Source organism: Augochlora pura, chromosome 3 (genome assembly GCF_028453695.1).
Source record: "Augochlora pura isolate Apur16 chromosome 3, APUR_v2.2.1, whole genome shotgun sequence".
NCBI lineage: Eukaryota > Metazoa > Arthropoda > Insecta > Hymenoptera > Halictidae > Augochlora > Augochlora pura.
This window is the reverse complement of record NC_135774.1, coordinates 19,155,765-19,173,980: the sequence shown is the minus strand read 5'-3', so window position 1 is coordinate 19,173,980 and position 18,216 is coordinate 19,155,765. Positions and strand designations below refer to the sequence as shown.

The following is an 18,216-nucleotide window of genomic DNA, read 5'->3' as shown; positions in this document are numbered from 1 at the left end:
ATTGAGGTTCTCGAGATCGAAATTTTCATTGCTGTTTATTTCTTCGTTTTTACCATTAGCCTTGTCGTCGAGGTTTCGATTAATATTACGTTCTTTTAATAGTATATAGTATAGTAACAGTTAATAGCATAGTATAAAATAGTAATTTGAATCGGAATGAAATATTAGTTACTGTTATAAACGTTTAATTTTTAGACGGAACGTAGACTTGCAATTGGATTAAAGATTTCATAGTTTTAGCATCTTTTAGAATCAACAACAATTCGACAAAATCATGTTTTCTTTTGGAAAACAATAGAATATTCTTTTTTTTTCGTTATCTATAATTCAGCCACGAGAATTTAGCAGTTCTTAGAAAACAGTGCATCCATGTTACAAGAAATGATAACTAAGGTGTCATTTACTTTTATTCGACATTGTTGCTACATTCGAATATCATTATTTTTTTCCTAAATACACAATTAATTTTCTATTAATTCGTTCTATATTTTCATGCTTTTGTACTTTTACTAAATGAAAAATCATATTTTGTCGTGATCGACACTGATTTACAATTTCTAAACAGTTTTAAAATGTAGAATTTTGAATGAAAACGATGGCATCAACGCTATTAAATTATCGAACGAGTCAATATTTCCAGGAATATTCATAATAAACCTAATAATTATTCGTTGTATTCGTATTCTCTTTCCGCTGGTTTGCGGAGCGTGCGTCGTTAGTTGCAAATTGACTTCATTGTTCAACGAAATATCGAATGTGTAATTTCTCCGTTGAACGAGGGAAATTATGAGCGGAAAAGGCGAAGCGTTTTCCTGATAAATCCAGTGAGTCACGCGTTAATGATGAAATTAGAATTATCTGGCTGTAGGAAGTAGTGATGAGTCGCCTCTTCGTTATCTACAAATCCTCTACTTCGTAATTTTTACTATTATTTAAACCACTGTGATCAATTTATCCACTAGGATAAAGCTACACAAGTACCATTCATTGAAAACAATGAATAAAATATAAATTCATTCGAATTATCATTCTCGTCGTTCCTAATTCACGTTCGTTATTCGTCGATTGATTTTTAAGCGAAAGATATTAATTAATTTCTTCCAGGCTGGCGAGAAGCTAATTAATTGCCTTCCGAAAGAAAGCGCGGAGTGAAGTATATGTAGCCGTAGTAAACAACGTGTTACATGTATATAGACCAATCTAACAGATTGCAGGCTTCTTCGAAATTGTTTGAGCAAACTTCGTCGGCGCAACCCACTAGTCACGTTGATAAAAACATACTATCTAAAATGCGAATCTAGAAGAGATCTTTTCTATGTTACAAGCATAACAAAGCTTTTTCTATGTTACAGCATTTTCTATGTTACAAGCATAACTAGACCGTCCAACAAAGTGCAACGCGATATTCTACAAACCGACCGAAACTGTTCGATAGTTTTCTGAACCAAAGATCAAACATATACAAGGTGTATCAATATTATTATAACTCTGGGCAATGAGAGGTTCCTGAGGCCATTTCCAGTAAACTTTTCCTTAGCGAAAATGCAATTCGCGGCTTTGTTAACGAGTTATCGACGAAAAATTGTAGCCAATGAGAAGCGAGCGCGCGACTTTTCAAGGTGCTGCTACGCGCGCGAGCCAACGGACTGAAGCCTCACTCCGGTCGCAATAATAACTGAATAGGATGCGAGTAAAATAATATACAGGGTGTCCCAAATTTTAATGTTCAAACTTTGTCAGTGTATTCTATGGCACAAAGTAAGAAAAAAATGTTATGTAAACATAGGTCATATAGAGCTTTATTAAGAAGTTATAATAAAAATTCGTTGCTTACCCAAGACCCTTAACAGACCGCACTTGGCTTGGTTTTACGGTACGTAAACGGCTATTGGGACCTTTAGCTAAAATACTAAATCTAACAAATCTCATTAAAACAGAAAGTTTCGCTGAATCTCAAAAAAAAGCCTGAAGTCACGTCCGCACCGTAATTATAAACTTATAACATTTAAATGTGTGGTGACCTCAGTTAGTAAACATAGTTTACATAAACATACTGAAAAACACAATATTGTTGATTCAAGTAACAGCAAGTAGATTACTATTCCCCTTCTGAATTTTTGTTATACCATCTTCATAAAGCTCTATATGACCTATGTTTACATAACATTTTTTTCTTACTTTGTGCCATAAATTATACTGACAAAGTTTGCACATTACAATTTGAGACACCCTGTAGCTTGCACGTAGTAACTTCCTTTCTATAACCATTTGTGCTCCGTTGTCTTTTCTCAGGGGACATCGTGACTCTAGTATATCGCTAGATAATAAAGTTTACTAGCGAGTATGGGGAACTAACTTATTACAGTGCAACTCTTTGAAAAATATAAGTTTCTCTGGAGAAAACATGTCAAAATATGGTACAATTACTGAGATATATAACTATCATGATTTTCGGGAACAGAGAACACATCCATCAATATCGTCTGTAATCAGTAGACTGAACAATAAATATTTATTCGTAATTATTCGCAATGTGGGGGGAATAAAACAGGACTGTATTGTTTCTTCTGACAGAAGAATGTAAGATGGAAGACGTTGATTCACTTATTATTACAAAACATGCAGTAATCAGTCTGAAATGTGTATCGGAAAATGTTTTAAAATTGATCACACTGCACAAAATTATAAGAAACATAATGTCGATTTGCAAATATTCCTCGATGTCTATAAATTCATATAAATCGAATGTTATTATAATATCTTACTTGAATGCAAACGTATATTATATAATATAAAGGTTCATAAATGCTGGTAGGTAACATCCATGATGGCACGGAGTGCAGAGGGTTAAAACGTAATATTTTTGCACTGAAAAAAAAGATAAAAAAAGATTGTGTTTTGCAATAGAAATACAGATGGGAGGCGACAGAATTATTTAAAATTTAGTTTTCAAAAATTAATTTTTAACCTCTTTAGGGATAAATTTTTATTTTATATAATTGTTCCTTTTTTAGTTGTCAAGCTCATTTCGTTCGATGAGGCTTTTTGCGGTATTGCTGAGGGATTCTGTAACGAATATCTCATTTTCTTTACACTTAGAATAATCGTAATTTTAAGAAGCCTAACCGTGCATGGCAGTGTCGCTGAAGAGGTTAAGCTAACCCATTATAATTCCTTAATTTTATTAAGAGAAAAATAAGAGATAAGAATACCGAGGAAGTGATTGGTATCGAATAACTGAGCTTTGGAAGTTTCAGAGCCGCTGTACATTAATCGGAAAAAGTGTTCGAGGCTTCCCGGTGGAAGTAGCAAAAAGAAATCTCGTGTTCTCGGTCGGCGGCGCTAATAACCAATAATTGACGATGACCGATTCTCGGAACAGTTTCGAAGCGCCGGATTACTCGCAAAACCCGGAACAAGAATTATACAAGTCGTTGCGATCCGAAGAAATAGCACAACGCCGAAGATCGCGGATTATGATAATTTCCCGTGGAAGAAGTTTACTCATCGGTACCAGTTTCCCGGCAAATCGAGCCACAGTCATCATACACCAGATCGCGAGTCCGTTCCGAAGTTAACACGCTTATGCGACCATGCGCTGCCGGATGTTGTTACCGCCGTGCTGTATCCTCCTATCGTTTAACACGAAAAGAGAAAAAAGAAACGACGAAAGGAATGAACGCGGAGTTAAATGCACACGCGATAGCAGTGTTGCGCCTAATTATAGCTGTTCCGCCGGGTCCGCTCGGGCCCCGGAACATAATGTTTATAGCGATTTAATTACGATCGCTTCCTGATAAACCCGGTCTTCTTATCGCCGGAATCCCGGCCGGAGATAATCTCGCGTTTTCCAGTTCTGCTTCGATTCGTGGCGATCGACGGATCCCCGGATCCGTTCCAGCGCAGCAACTTTCTTCGCGGTGGGAAGCGCGGCCACGACGACGGAGAAACGATGCGCGAAGAACCGAGAATCCAAGCGAGTCTCGCGATTACAGGGAGAAATGTAAACTCGCTTTACGTAATATCGATTGGGCATGATTCACGATCGATTTAGCCGACTCTGCGCCGATCATCGCAGACGGAAAAAACGGCTGCGACATTGTTCCGCGACTGCGAGGAACGCGAGCCGAGCACATACAGAGTGGCCGTCCATAAATCCACGCTTGACACATGTTTTCACTTCCAAGATGTCGTCGCACGAAGTTCCGATCACTTCGCGTTACCGCCGTTTCGAATCGCAAATCATTTTTCAGAGCCTGTAGAACATCGTTCCGCGTTGTTTCTTTTCGATAACAAACTTTTTCGTATGCAAATATCTCGTAAATGGTTCGAGTTGCAAAAAATTTCAATGAGGGAACGGATTTAAGTCAGGAGGTCGACTTAGATCTTTTAAATGCAAATAATTGTTTGCATGTTTGCTTAGCAGAAGTTATTTACAATATATTGCATCGTTCGGAAGATCATCGGCATCTTAAATATTAAAGTATTAATTCGTATCCGTAAAGTACCGGAAGTTTGAAATGTTAAAGAACTTGAAAGAGCAAACAACCAGTGTTTTTTTTATACACCTTTTATTTTTTCGTAATTTCTGCTTTACAAATTATGCTTTGTTTAAAAGCATGTAGTCGTGTATTCGATGTTCAGAGTCGCGCAGCATGATCAATTTTGAATTTACGTTCTCAAATGAAAAATAAACTGTTGCAGTATTTAAAATGTCGATCATCGTTTCAACATTTGTAACAAGATATCATTTGGTCAGCAATGACCTCTATTAATTAAATATGGAAAAATAAAAATTATATGCGGCCACTTGAAAAAAGGTAAGTTGATCTTCGTAATTCGAAAGGTCGCGAATAAAAACAAATAGTTTGCATGCACCTTGTGGCCGACTCGAAAACGTGTAAAGTTTTCTTATTGCACTTTTTTTTGCAAGTTCAACCATTTACAAGATATTTGCTTATTTATGGACGAACACCCTGTATTGTCGGGAACGCGCATAGTCGGAGACACAATGGCTCGAGGTACACGTAACGCGGATAAAATTCTGGAACCGGGAGCGTTCCGTTGGATTCGTAAATCCTGCACGAATATTCACTGTCATTCACGTTTATTTTCCCAGCGTGCAACGCGGGATACACGAACGTTTTGCAACCCAGTTTCCGCGGCGCGGCGCATTCTCGAACGCAACTGTCCAAAAATGAGTTACGCGTAATGTATTCAGGATTTTGCCGGTGGGATTCTTTTCCGCTTCATAAAATCGAAAAACTGTTAACAGCGAGCACCACGTATTATGCGTTGCTCAAGAACGATTTCGATTTTTTACTCGGCTCGGTTGCCACCGTCCTCTTACCGATAATTTGAGGATTTTAAGCGAAACAGATACGTTTGCCAGCGGAATTTATTCCAAACCTGTTTCTTCAGGATTTTCTAAACGCACGCTAAGCCTGGCGGAAATGATATCAACGGTTTCCGAAATGGAAATTATTTGATTCTATTTGTAGATTTCGTGGAAATTTTTCATTCTTTTTCAAGCCTGTGTTAACACGTTCACTGACGAGCTGTTTTTATTCGATCTTTGACAGTCGATATTGACATGCCAATTAATATTTTACGAAAATTTGATGTATTATATGCAATTATTAATTATTATATAATACAATTTTTAATTATTATGCAATATATAATTATTAACACGTTCCGTGCCAACAATTAGACACTAAAATCCCCACATAATTAAAGCAACTTAATTAATTAAAATAAAACTAAAAAGTTTACAGTTTTCATAGGGGATGACATTAGAACTCTTTCGCATTCGAAAAATCATAGTTTGCATTCATTTTGCTCGAATAAATTGCAATAAAAATAAATTTTCAAAATTGGTCAGAAATTAGTGTCACCCAGATATGGGTGACGCGGTGACAAACGTGAAATTAATAATTATATACAACGATAAAACAAACTTAAGTCCTAAATTTGTTATAAACTATTTATTTAGCGCATTGAATGAACATGCAAGCATGTACCATTGTTGATTAGTAGTAGTAGCGTTGATTAGATTATTAATTTCAACTGTTTGGCAATTGTTTAACATACCGCGAAAGAAAATCGATCGACCAATCTATTTTGAAGAGATATTCGACAATTTCTGTCGAATATACAACAATTTAGCGTTTACCATTTACATGCTATTTGGTACCAACCCCTCGCACTCGTGTGGCGACTCTAAGCCACCGTTAAAAACTGTAGCACATTCTAAAATAATTTCTACGTTATCATATTTGTTTATCTTTAACCCCTTGCCGCACTTTAACGATTCCGACTCGTGATAGAAATTACTAGTAATAAGTAATTAAGTATTTATGTTATTCTGTTCTTTAAAATTGGAATAAAATTCTAATCCCTTGATATTAATATTTAAGTATAGAAATTGAAAATTTCCTAAACGCAGTAACTGCGAAGAAATTGGTACGTTAAGGGGTTAAGAGAGCCTGTTAACGAGTCACAAAATTCAATTTTACACGCATAAAATGCAATAAATTGTGTGAAATGAAAATACAGCAGTGCAGAGAAACTGTATCGGATTTAGAACGAAACTGGCTTCGGGTGCGAAGGGTTAAATTTACGATTACGTGACGCGAAACCACGTGTAACGTGTATCGAAACGCGTCCGGTTGGCTGAAAGTTGCCGAATAATTTCGATTATTTACGCGGGACTCATTTAAAGAGGGAGGGGAAAAAATTCGCTCGTGACGCATTAGCGGGTAAAGCTAAGTTAACCCGGAATTTCGACCGGTTCACCTTTCCGACTTGACCATAATGTCTGTTTGGGCCGGGACATTTCTACGGGCGCGCGGCCCGCGCGCACGCGCACGCGATCGGACCGCAGCGAGATCGGCGCAACATAAATACAACGGGCAGATAATGGTCGCATGAATACAAAATGCGAACGTAAAGACGCCTTTCGACGAGCCTGACCTTGACTCAAGATCGCTTTTTCTTTACGATCCGTCATCGCGAGCCATTGATGACCACATTGGACTCGCGCGCGCGCGCGCACTCACGCTCCGCCTCCTCTCGTATCCTTCTCTTTTTTTCTTTTTTTTCTGAAAAACGGTTGCGCAACTAACGCTCGCATGCGACCATGGAGCACCTGAACTTGAATTATGTGTTCGGAGGAAGAATTTGCATCGTTACGCGACCGAGTCAGCGGGTATCCTAAGATCTGCTTGAAATTTCCCCGGTACGCGCGCGGAACACACGAATCATTTTTAAACAGGAAGCTCGGTAATCCTATCATTTCCGTCCTTCGTCATCAATTTTCGTTCTCACCGTCCAGGCGCAGAAAAATCCACGCTGCCAGCATCTATAACTCATTTAATCTCGGCTTACGGAACATTTATTCGCGTAACAATTATATTCACACCTAAATTTAGAAAAACGTGTCAACCGAATAGGACAATTTACGGATTCGTATGCACCAAATATGCGGAACACGCGGATGTCTGTATCCTCCCATCTAATACGCTACGAATGCGTAAGCAAACGAGCATCTCGTCGAAGATAAAATGATGCGCGTTTCTGCTCTAAAAGGCGAGTTCGAACGTTTTTATCAGAATTGAAAATTAACGAGCTCCGCGGCATTAGGAATCCGATGAGATAATAGACAGTTACGTGAATTTTCAAACAGTTACATCAACGTAATCCAGAGAATGTCGCCGTGAATCAGACTCCATTATAACCAGTACGAGGAACGTGATGAAATAATAATTTTTGCAAAAAACAAACGGGATTTTCCTGTGCGCGTTAATGCGTCGATTAGATTCGCCGACGTGGCGAACTATTTTTCGAGCACGTTGCCCGTCGACCGATTCACGAAGATTAATATTGGCAGAAATACCGCGCTCCAATTACAGCGCGTTTCTCAAAGCAGCCAGAAATTACTTTCTCGAGGTCAATAATCACGCAATTCACTCTACGTCGTGCCGTCGCATAGTCGTAACGATTTCCTATACTTTGTTCGTTTGATTCTAGGTACGTTAAGCATCGGGATCTCGTTTGTGCTTTCAATTATAATATCTTCCTATTGTAACAATGTAGGAGTCAAGTCTCACTGATTCAGACTACATTGTCGTTTCTTGACAATTAACCCTTTACCGTATTTTGACGAGTCCGACTCGCGTTGGTAATTATTACTAATAAATTATTAAATATGGATGTTATTCTGTTCTTTAAAATTGGAATACAATTCTAATCCCTTGTTATTGATATTTAAGTATTCGAGTAGATTCAGGCACGGAACAAATGTTAATGTTCTGTCCCTTCTAAGAAATTATATCAATTGAAAAATTCCTCATCGCAGTAACTGTGAAGAAAATGGTACGGCAAGGGGTTAATTGTAACAATAACCTTAACAATTCACGTTTAGTTGAAATTATTTTAAATTTAAAATTATGACTATTCTAGGTGTAAAGAAAATGAGAATCAGTTGAAAAAGTATTTATTATGGAATTTCCCAGCAATACGGAAAAACTTCATCGAATGAAATGAAATACATGATAATTAAAAGGGAAGCAATTAAATAGATCGTTCCCTAGTATAAAAATTCATCCCTGAAGAGGTTAAGGTGGGTAGAAAAATTTAAGTGTCTAGAAGGGTTGCTATTAAACGGTTGCTTTAACACAGAATGTACTTGTTGAAATGATGAAGAATCTCTAATAGCAAACGAACGAATATTTAATCATTGTGATAAAAATGATGAAAAGTGTAAGTACATTCGGCCTTGCTATAATTGTGAAGCAACACGTGTCAATTTTAACGCTCCATAAGTTCAGTGTTAAATAACAATTTCAGGAGAAGTTGTGGCATCGTGACAATTGAAACGTGTTGTCGATTAATAAAATTGGTGTCGCTTTTAAACCATATTTGAAGAAATTCTCAACTGTTACGTGTCAACGGTTTATAAAACTATGTTGAACAAAATTGTTAAATGAAATCGTGAACGATCCTGAGCATACTAAATTGTATTTTCGTAAAAAAGGGTCCACCGTTCGAGTGTCAATTTGCAAAGTTTCCTGCGGCCGATCCCACGAAATGTGATTCGCTGCTCTAGAAATCTTAATCAATCGTCGTTTCCTCGATTCGCGACAAAAGACGAGAGCCAGAAAAGCCTTTCGTATCTTTCTGGAAGCTGTCTCTATCGGTGCTCTATCTTTGATCTCGCGTACTCGTAATTGCACATCGAGGCCACGCTGCAAATCATTATTAGAGCTTCGTGTGTCAGGTCGGCTGAAAAGTTCATGTCGACACAATGTGCAGCGGTACAAATACTTTCTGCGCCTGTCTCCCGACTGTGTTCTTTCGATTTCAGCACAACCGTTCTTCTCGCCGAGCTTTACAATTTCAATTATCGTAATCGCTTTTTCCCTTTTACTGAACCTCTTGCGCTACAATCGTGTCAGGCTCGTTGCAAAGATTTCTCGTTCCGAGCGTGATCCGTTAAATCTGAATATTATGCACTCTTAAATCGAAATGAAATTCGATTCTTCGGTTAGCAACGTTTATTGTGGTGTTGGCCCTTTGCACTCGGAGCCATTTTAAATCTAAATCCAAAATAGCTATTTTGACCAACTTTATTCACATTTTATATGATTTAGTATAATTTATGCATATGAAATTCAGTCTTCTGACTCGTGAAACTGTTACGCTTTTAGCAATCTCTTAAATGGAAGACTTTCTAATAATGTCGAAATTATTTTGGAAATGATATAACAATTTTCAATGGCGCCACAAAGACGTCACTCGAGTGCAAAGGGTTAATATTAATATCTTACTTCTTCCTTTTCATATATACATTTATTAACGTTGCATCTCACTTCGACTTGACGATATTTCGTTGCTTCTTCCACTTGTATCTTCTAGAATATAAATAAGCGTCGTCTACATGTATAGAAAAATGTGTAAAACGTTTTCGGAAGTTCGTTTGATTTTGCATTTTAGAAAATAAGTGGTAGCAATGATGCGATCCCTTCTGACAGATTAATAATCGGAGTGTAAATTGTATAGCTAGTCACTCCGATAATGATAATATATCTATCGTAGAACGCTTATATGCATGTTTATGCGAACAAGATTTTCGAAAGGTCGATTTATCGTGTTTCGATTCATTCGCCGAGATATAGAATCGTTTACATGTATGTTTACATGAGTATGGTTTTGAAATTAGACCGTCTGCTATTCAACTCTTACGCACTGTTCAAGTGCAACATCATTATCTCATGATGTAAATATTTGTACCTCGATTACACATAAATCGATAACATTAGACTCATTTATACATTTCTGCTACATCGCACGCGACGTATAAGCTAAAAGTATCGATCGCCGAAGGTAATTACATCGTAACGTCTCATTGAAATTACAAGATTGTTTATTCAGTGTTTTCCCGTTTTTATTTTCGTGGCACACTAAATATGCGCGAATAAATCAGTTTGTTTCAGTAATTAAAAAGACGAATTTACAACTGCGTCGCTTAGATTGGAGCTGCAATAGCTGCTTCAAAATTGTTAACGACTATTCGAATTAAACGGTTAAGTTACAAGGAAGTCCATAATTTAATAAATATCATTTTATAGTTCGTCGCGTGCCCTAATTATTTCAGATATTAAAACCTGATTTTTAGATCAGCAAAATCCAGAATTCGTTGCTTCTTCTTCGAGGAGCATTTATTTTGTCAGAAACTAAAATCTTCACGAATTCTTTTCGCAAAATCAAATTGTTCGTCGAATATAATCGCATGAAAATCAAATCTAATGATTTAATTTTTCCTCGATGCAACCGATTGTAATGTAACGATGAAATGGTAGCAATTAAGACGCGTTTAAAGTCTAAACAGAAAGTCATTTGGATTATTATTAATTAAATAGTAATAAGTTCGTGCCGTCAAAATATTCCAGTATGTTGTTTATACAAATTATTATTTACTTGGGATTCGAGAGTTCTCAATAGGAAAAATTGCACAACGTTCCAAGTTTCGACCGTTCCGTCTATAATTAAAATAAAAAAAATACATGTTGATATCATTCACGGTCTTTCTATTAGAGAATTAAGCAAAACGTTTAAAGAATTCCTGTCAAGTGCACAATTCCAAGATCACTTCATAGTTTCCCGTGCTCCGAAATTATTGAACACATTAAAAGCAAATTCGAGCCTCCACAATCTCTCTGCTATAAAATTAGTTTGTAGCAAAAAGTATTCACTTGATATCCAATATTAAATATTCAATTTCATAGTCATTTGATAGTTTTTGCTATCATCTCTCTTTACAAGAACTAGTTTGTCTACTAACTAGTCTGTAACAGTTGCGTTTGATTGGTCATTTCATAGTCCGCCGTGTTCCGAAATTATCGACAATGTTTAACCCCTTGCCGTACCATTTTCTTTACACTTACTATGACTAGAATATTTTGTTTGGATCACACTAATTACTAAGAAGAAAAAAGAATTTCATATTTATCGTGTGCTTACATAAACTAGAATGTTTAAATATTGGTAACAAGAGAATAAAATTTGATTCCTACTTAAAGAAAAGGATGACAAATCATATCCAACAGCTTGTTGCTAGATATCTCCATCGCGAGTCTGACACGTTATAGTACGGCAATGGGCTCTAACCAAATTCGAAACGCGCGTTCGAGTCCCCACATCCTTTCTACTAGAAAATTGGCTCGTAGCGAGCAACGTGTTCAAAGAATCGCTGGAAAGTCGACAATTCGAAGGCCGATTGATAGTTCGTCGTGCTCCAGAAAGCGAGCTCCGGCCAAATTCAAGCTCCGTTCTCGCGCGCGGACCTAATTTCGACCCAGCAGGTACGTTTAGCATGAAAACGAAAGGTTCGCTTCTGGGTCGCACGACCCGAAACGCGGCGAGAGGGTTACGAACGGTGTTCGAGGATTCCGTGTGTGTGTGTGTGTGTGTGTGTGTGTGACAGAACGACGTGTGTACGGCTGAGCGTGCGATGTAGTGGCATGCGGGTCGAGAAAGAAGAAAGGAGAATTGCGCAATGTGGAAGAATATATATATAATCGAAAGAATCGTCTCTCACCTTGTAATACGAATCGTCCGCACTTTATCCAATATGGTATCCAAAAGGAAACAAAAATATCGGCGAACGCGATATTTTCCGTTAAGACTCTCTTGAGGAGTCACGCAGCATCTCCACGAGCCGACGACCCGAAATCCCGTGATAGCGGCGACGAGGACGGCGACGGTGCATACACGTGACGTACATTGATATACCGTAGCGTGGATCACTACCGAGAAATAGATCACGGCACGTCGTGGTGGAACGCAGACGAAACGGTTGAACCGGGAACAAAACGACGAAACGGGACGGCCCGCGACAAAAACCGGAACAATATCGGTGGCCCAGCACTGGATCACTTCACACCGGCGAGCACGTCCACATAGCCGCGGCACGTGAAAGCTGGATCGTCGCGAAGCGGATATTTCGGGGTATGTGACACGGTCCGGGATCCAATCGATCGCGCGAATCGATGAAAATCGCTGGTTGTTCGGCTGGCCGACGATGATCACAGAGGAACGGACATTCTGTCGTATCGCGCGCACACACGTGATCGCCGAGAGATGTGTCTCGACACCTGATTTACTGTTTCGCAACGGCTCCGATCCGATCCAGGGATGAAGGAGAAAGGTGCCGCGGGAATTACGGGCACGATCACAGCGACAACGGCAACGAGAACGACGATGACGGCGACGTCGACGACGATGGAGAACTTTTTTCCAACGGGGTCTGCTCCGTTGGCTGCCCAGGGTCAACCGGCTGGCTCCGTGCGCGGCACTTTTACCCGTTGGGTACTCTCAAGGACTCGGAGGTGGCTCCTATTCCTTTCTCTTATCCTTTCGCGCGCGCGCCTTTTTTATCCCGCTAACCTTTTTAAGCGCACTTTTAATTCCGCTCGGCCGCGTGTCTCCGTGCTGCGCTCGCAAGCTCTCGCCGCGATCTTATTGCGGAGGCCCCGGGAGGAGACGTCGAGGACGAAACCGATCAGAAAGCGATCCGCACAGCTGCGGGAGCCTTCGAAAAACGCTTGTCGACGGAGCCGATGAAGAAAACAAGTGGATCCAGCCACATCCGGATCGTCTTTCAAACTCGTCCTCCGACACCGACGTCCGGCGTACCGAGCACTCCGCGCATTTCCTCTTTTCTCCTCCTCGGCTGCAACTTCTTTCACGACACCGCGCTGTCCACTCGATGTTCACCCTCGGGACGATCCGGAGCTCGTGCTCGAACACCGTATCTCCACCGTGTATCGTTTGCCCGTGCGATTTCCTGCGGCGCGGGATCACCGTGGTTCGCTCTCTCCTCCTCTTTCTCCTCTCCTCTTCCTCCTTTTCCTTTTCCTTTTGCTTGTCGTTCTCGTTCTCTTCCCCCTTTTCCTTCTCTTTCTCCCGCGAGCGCGCTTCTCTTCTTCCGTCTGTCGCCTCTCCCTTTCTCTGCCTCCTTTCTCTTCGCGTTTTGTAATCCGTTTTACGAAACCGCCGTGTAGCCCGGCTCGCGAGACACGGACCAAGCCGAGATCGAGATCGAAATCGAAAGCGAAATGGAAATGGAAATGCTCTGTTCGTCGCCGATGATGGCGGCGACGATGATGACGGCGGTGATGATCGAGGACTCTCTCTCCGGTTCTCCTTTCCGTCCCGGAAGCGGGTTACCGGTGCGATACGAGCTTGGACGACGACGACGACCTTGGATACGTGCGCGTTTCGTGGCGCGCGATGCGAACACAGCGAAACAGGATCGCTCTTCTGGGCACACTCGCTTTCTTCCTCCGAAGGTGTTATCCAACCGGACGCGAAGACGACGCTTCTTTCACTTGTTTTATTTCCCGCGACAGGCCACACGCACACACACTCTCTTCGGAACCCCGGGCACAAAATTTCATGGGACTAGAAACAGTCGTTGCACAATTCCACATCGATCGAACTCCAATGTTCGAGTTCCCCGCGAGTCACAGTCGCCGCGCGCCGTTTCCGCGGGAACGTTGCGATCGACAACTCTCGGTTACGAGACACCGTCTCGACGAGAGAAACAGCTTCGAAGGTGGAACCAAATCCGAAAGCCGCCGAGAGAAAGAGAAAGAGATCGACGGGGATACAGAGAGGAGAGAGACAGAGAAAGAGGGAGAGAGAGAGAGGAGAGAGAGAGAGTAAAAGAGAGGGAGAGAGAGAGAGAGAGGCGGGAATATTCGGCTGTGTCCAGTCTACGAGACAGGATCGGATTTTAGCGCGCTCCGCACGCGCTCCCGCGAGCCCTAGTCGGCGGTTTCAACTTTTACTTTCAGCTCTTACACAACGCGGCCCGCCGCTCTTGCCTGGTACGTAAGCGGTAACCGAGTGCTCGCGAGCCTCGCTCTTCGTTTCGAAGCTTCTTCTTTTTCTCGTTCCTCCCTTTCCTTCTTCGGCTCCTTTCTCTTCCCTTCTGTCGATCCGCGATGCTCTCCGTCGCGCTCCGCTCCGATCCGATCCTATCCAATCCGATGACAAAACTCTTAGTGGCAGTCGGCCACGAAAATTTCCCCTTTCGAAAGTGAAACCGTGTCGGCGGTCGTGGTTCCCTCCGCGTCAACTGTTCCAACTGGCCAGGCTCTTCCGGAGCCGCGACGCGAAGTCCTTCTTCCGCGCACCCGACCGGGCCTGTCCAAAGAGCACGTGCATCGACGAAAGCACGTGCGGATGAGCACGTGTCCGCTGTTTTCGTCCGGCGGAACAGCAGCAGCGCTCTCGGTCCACCGCCGACAGCCACCCCAGCAGCCGTTTATTATCCTTCGGCCCGGTTATCGGCTGGTATTCGGCGATCGTACGACGGACAACCGAATTTCGTTCGGTTCCCCGATCCTGGCGAACGTGTAACCCGGAAGAAGAAACGACACCGGACCACGTGACTTCTCGACCAAGTGCCGCGCGGCGTACGACAGCGGCGACGCGCTGACAACGCGCGGTCACGAAAAAACGAGGTTGACAGCGTTGCGTGTGCCGGTTTCGTTGATATTTCGCCGCACTCTACACACGTACACGTACGTCGCGCACCCTTCTATGCACACACCGAGCCGCGCACTCGATCAAAACGATATATGTTTTTCGCGCGTCGTGGCCTCTCTTTCTCACTTCGCCGCAGGACTTCTTCAGGGAGAGAGGGTCTCTTCCGGTCTCCGCGGTGTGTCTCACTGCTCCTCGCTCCGTCGTAACTTTTGCGCAAAGCCGAGACCCTCTCTTACTCTTTACTTCTCTCTCTTTTCCTCCCTCTCTCTTTCTCTCCGTCTCTGCTGCTCTCTTTCTTTTCCTCTCTATCTTTCTCTCTCTTTCTCTCTCTTTGTGTCTCTCTCTCTCTATCCGACTATCTCTGTCCCACTCGCTCTCTCTATCTCTCTCACTCTCTCTTTCTCTCTCTCTCTCTCTCGCTCTACGCCTATCCCTCTCTCTCCCTTTTGCTCTCCCGCCGTCTCTATCTCCCTCTCGGTCTCTTTCTCTCTCTGGTCCTAGGTAAACGCGGAGAGAGGTAGACTGGGCAGTCAGTAAGAGATGGTGGTGGAGGTGGTGACGATGGTGGTGGCTGATGCGATTCGATGGTAGTGGTGGTACACGAACGCCGCTCGAAATGTCTACACACCATCTACCGATCGGAGCGTAGGCACGGTGCGATGGACGATGGTGGTAGTGACTCCGTGGCGGTGGTGATGGTGACGGTGACGACGACGCGACGATGGTGGTGCTGCTAGTGGTGGTAGTGGTGGTAGTGGTGGTGGCAGCAGCAGCTCTGGTGGTGGTGGTAGAGAAGAGGCCAGGTGGGCCCTGTGGCTTACAGGCGAGCTCAGAAAGGGTTGAGGGTCCGAAAAGCACGGTTGTCTCTCTCACGAGAACTCCCGGCGTAATACTCACGATAGAGAGGAGGCCTCGCGAGTCTTGTGAGTTTCGTTTGTAAAGGACCGTAGTATTGGTTCTTCGTCGAGTGCCACCTAGTTCTCTCTCTCCCTCTCTCTCTTACTCTTACTCTTACTCTCTCTCTCTCTCTCTCTCTCTCGCTCTCCTTCCTCGTCCCTCCTGCGCTTACTCTTCCCTCCCACCATCGCCCTTCCACCTACCACCTACCACCTTCCTCCATTCTCCCTTTCCCCACTGGTGCTCTCACTATTACATTACAAATAGCTCTCTTGCCTAGGCCTCGTTTGTGAGGTGTTGCTCCTTCCGTGTACATTCATACAAGTCGGCGGCGCGTCCGTGTGTGCGCCTGCCTCGATTCACAGTCTAGCTCGTCTATCGGCGTCCCCGCACGAGCATGCGTGCGCGTGTGCGTGGGGCTCCGAGTGCACATGCACGAGCCGTCGCGCGACAGCGTTATACGGTATAGCCTCTGTCTTTCTTCGTTGCCCTTTCCTCCCTGCCGTCTTCTCCATCTCGCTCTCGCGCCATTGGCTCCCTCCAGTCGTCTCCCGCTTTTCTCCCTCCTTTTCTCTCCGTCTCCCACCTCCCGTCCGTCGCCTTTTCTTTCTCGTTTCTGTATCTAGCAGTATGCATAAGTCTTTCACGGGTCTAGCGTGCGCGCGCGCGGTGCCACGCACACGCGAAAATCCCAACGGTTCTCTATAGGCTGGCATCGGGCGTCCTCGTCGGCCGTACAGGGCCACACAGAAGCGCCTCTCTGTCACGGTAATGGTGTAATACAAGACTCGGTTTGTACCCGTGCACGTAATACGTAAGAATGAGGCAAGAGTTCCCCGGCTCTTTCTCTTTCTCTTTCTCCGTCTCTCTCTTTCACCGATCTTTCTCCGTCTTTCCTCCTCTTTCTTCCTCTTTCACTCGGCGACCCTACCCTCCCCCCTCCGGCCCTACGTTTCCGTTCTCTACGGCCGCGTCTTCCCGTGTGAATCCCATTCCCTTTTCTTCTTCTGTTTCGCTCGGCGATGCCTGTAATTTCCATCCCGTTTCCCTCGGCCCGTCCGTCCTCCTTCGTCCACGACGGAAACTCCATCTTTCACTTTTCTCATCCCTCCGTCACTCCCACTCTTTCCGTTGTTTCTGCTTTTCTCGCTCCGCCTCGGCTCCCTTTGCGATCCAAACGAACGCGCTTGCGCGCCTCTTCAGTGTCCCGCGAACCGAGGAGATGGAACGTTACGTTTCCACCGCCTCCGCTTCTTCTTCTTCATCTTCTTCTTTATCTTTTACTGCTGTTGCTGCGGCCGCTTTCTTCCCTTTCCTCGTCGCCCTTTTTCTCTCTTGTTGCTCCCTTCGTTCCTTCTTTCTTCTTCGCCAGCTTCCTTTTGTTCCTCTGTTTGTCCATGGAAGCGGACCTCCGAGGGCCGGAGCTCGTTGTCGCCTCTTTCGCCGCGACCTTCTTCAAACTCGTTCATCCTTTCCCGCCGCCCGTCACTCCCACGTGCTTTCTTTCCGGTGAAAACGCCTGGCCCAATCGGCACGCGCGCACGCCAGCGCGCGCACGCTGGCTCTATCATAGACGAGCGTGGACACACGCACACGTAAGCCAGTGCCAAAGCCTCTCGATACAGTTCTTTTTCATACCGAGGAATTATAATGTCGTTGCTCCAGTTATGCATCGGACACGCTCTCAGCCGTGATCGATAGTGAAATGCTTGAATGACTCGCTGGTAAACACCTTCGGCTTCAGGTTTCCTCCGTGTTTATTTTAATTACGGGTTTAGCTCGTGACGCAAACATCTTTAACAACTCTTATCATCGGATTAGTGGTAGCGGCGGTAACGGATAAGTTGGTCGAGCTCCCCGCGGCGAAGGCGGGCGACAATGTTTAAATTCGAGACCACTTCCCGCCTTTTTCTTGTATTAAAAATGGCGCGGGGTGCTGCACGGCAGCAAAATTGGCCGAGGCACGCGGTTGATCTTACTTTCGTCGAAGCGGGTATTAAAGTCGGACGAAATTAGTGGGTCGCTTGACCGTGCACACGGTTTCACGCTATTTAGTATACCTATTTCGGTTCTTTTAAATCCGCGTGGCTACACAGAGCCCGTAAACGATTTGGCTTTCTAATGAAATTACGGCGCTGGTTTTACCTCGTAGCGACGTTTATGGTTGATAGCAGTATACGCAAAGCAGCAATCATTGGAAGACTTTAAATTAACTCTAGCATAAATCACACCTGGCCTCGAGACACAGCAACTTATCTGCGA

The 18,216-nt window shown here is 43.4% G+C and overlaps 1 protein-coding gene across 2 annotated transcripts in view; it reads right to left on the bottom strand.

Moving 5' to 3' along the window:
* Positions 1–16,532, bottom strand: part of Ken (zinc finger and BTB domain-containing ken and barbie protein) — an 87,528-nt gene extending 70,996 nt beyond the window's left edge. For both annotated transcript variants that reach the window (XM_078177410.1, XM_078177411.1), the window contains exon 1: positions 12,101–16,532. The gene's annotated coding sequence lies outside the window, so the exon portion shown is untranslated. The remainder of the gene's footprint in view (positions 1–12,100) is intronic.
* Between the last annotated feature and the right edge of the window lie 1,684 nt (positions 16,533–18,216).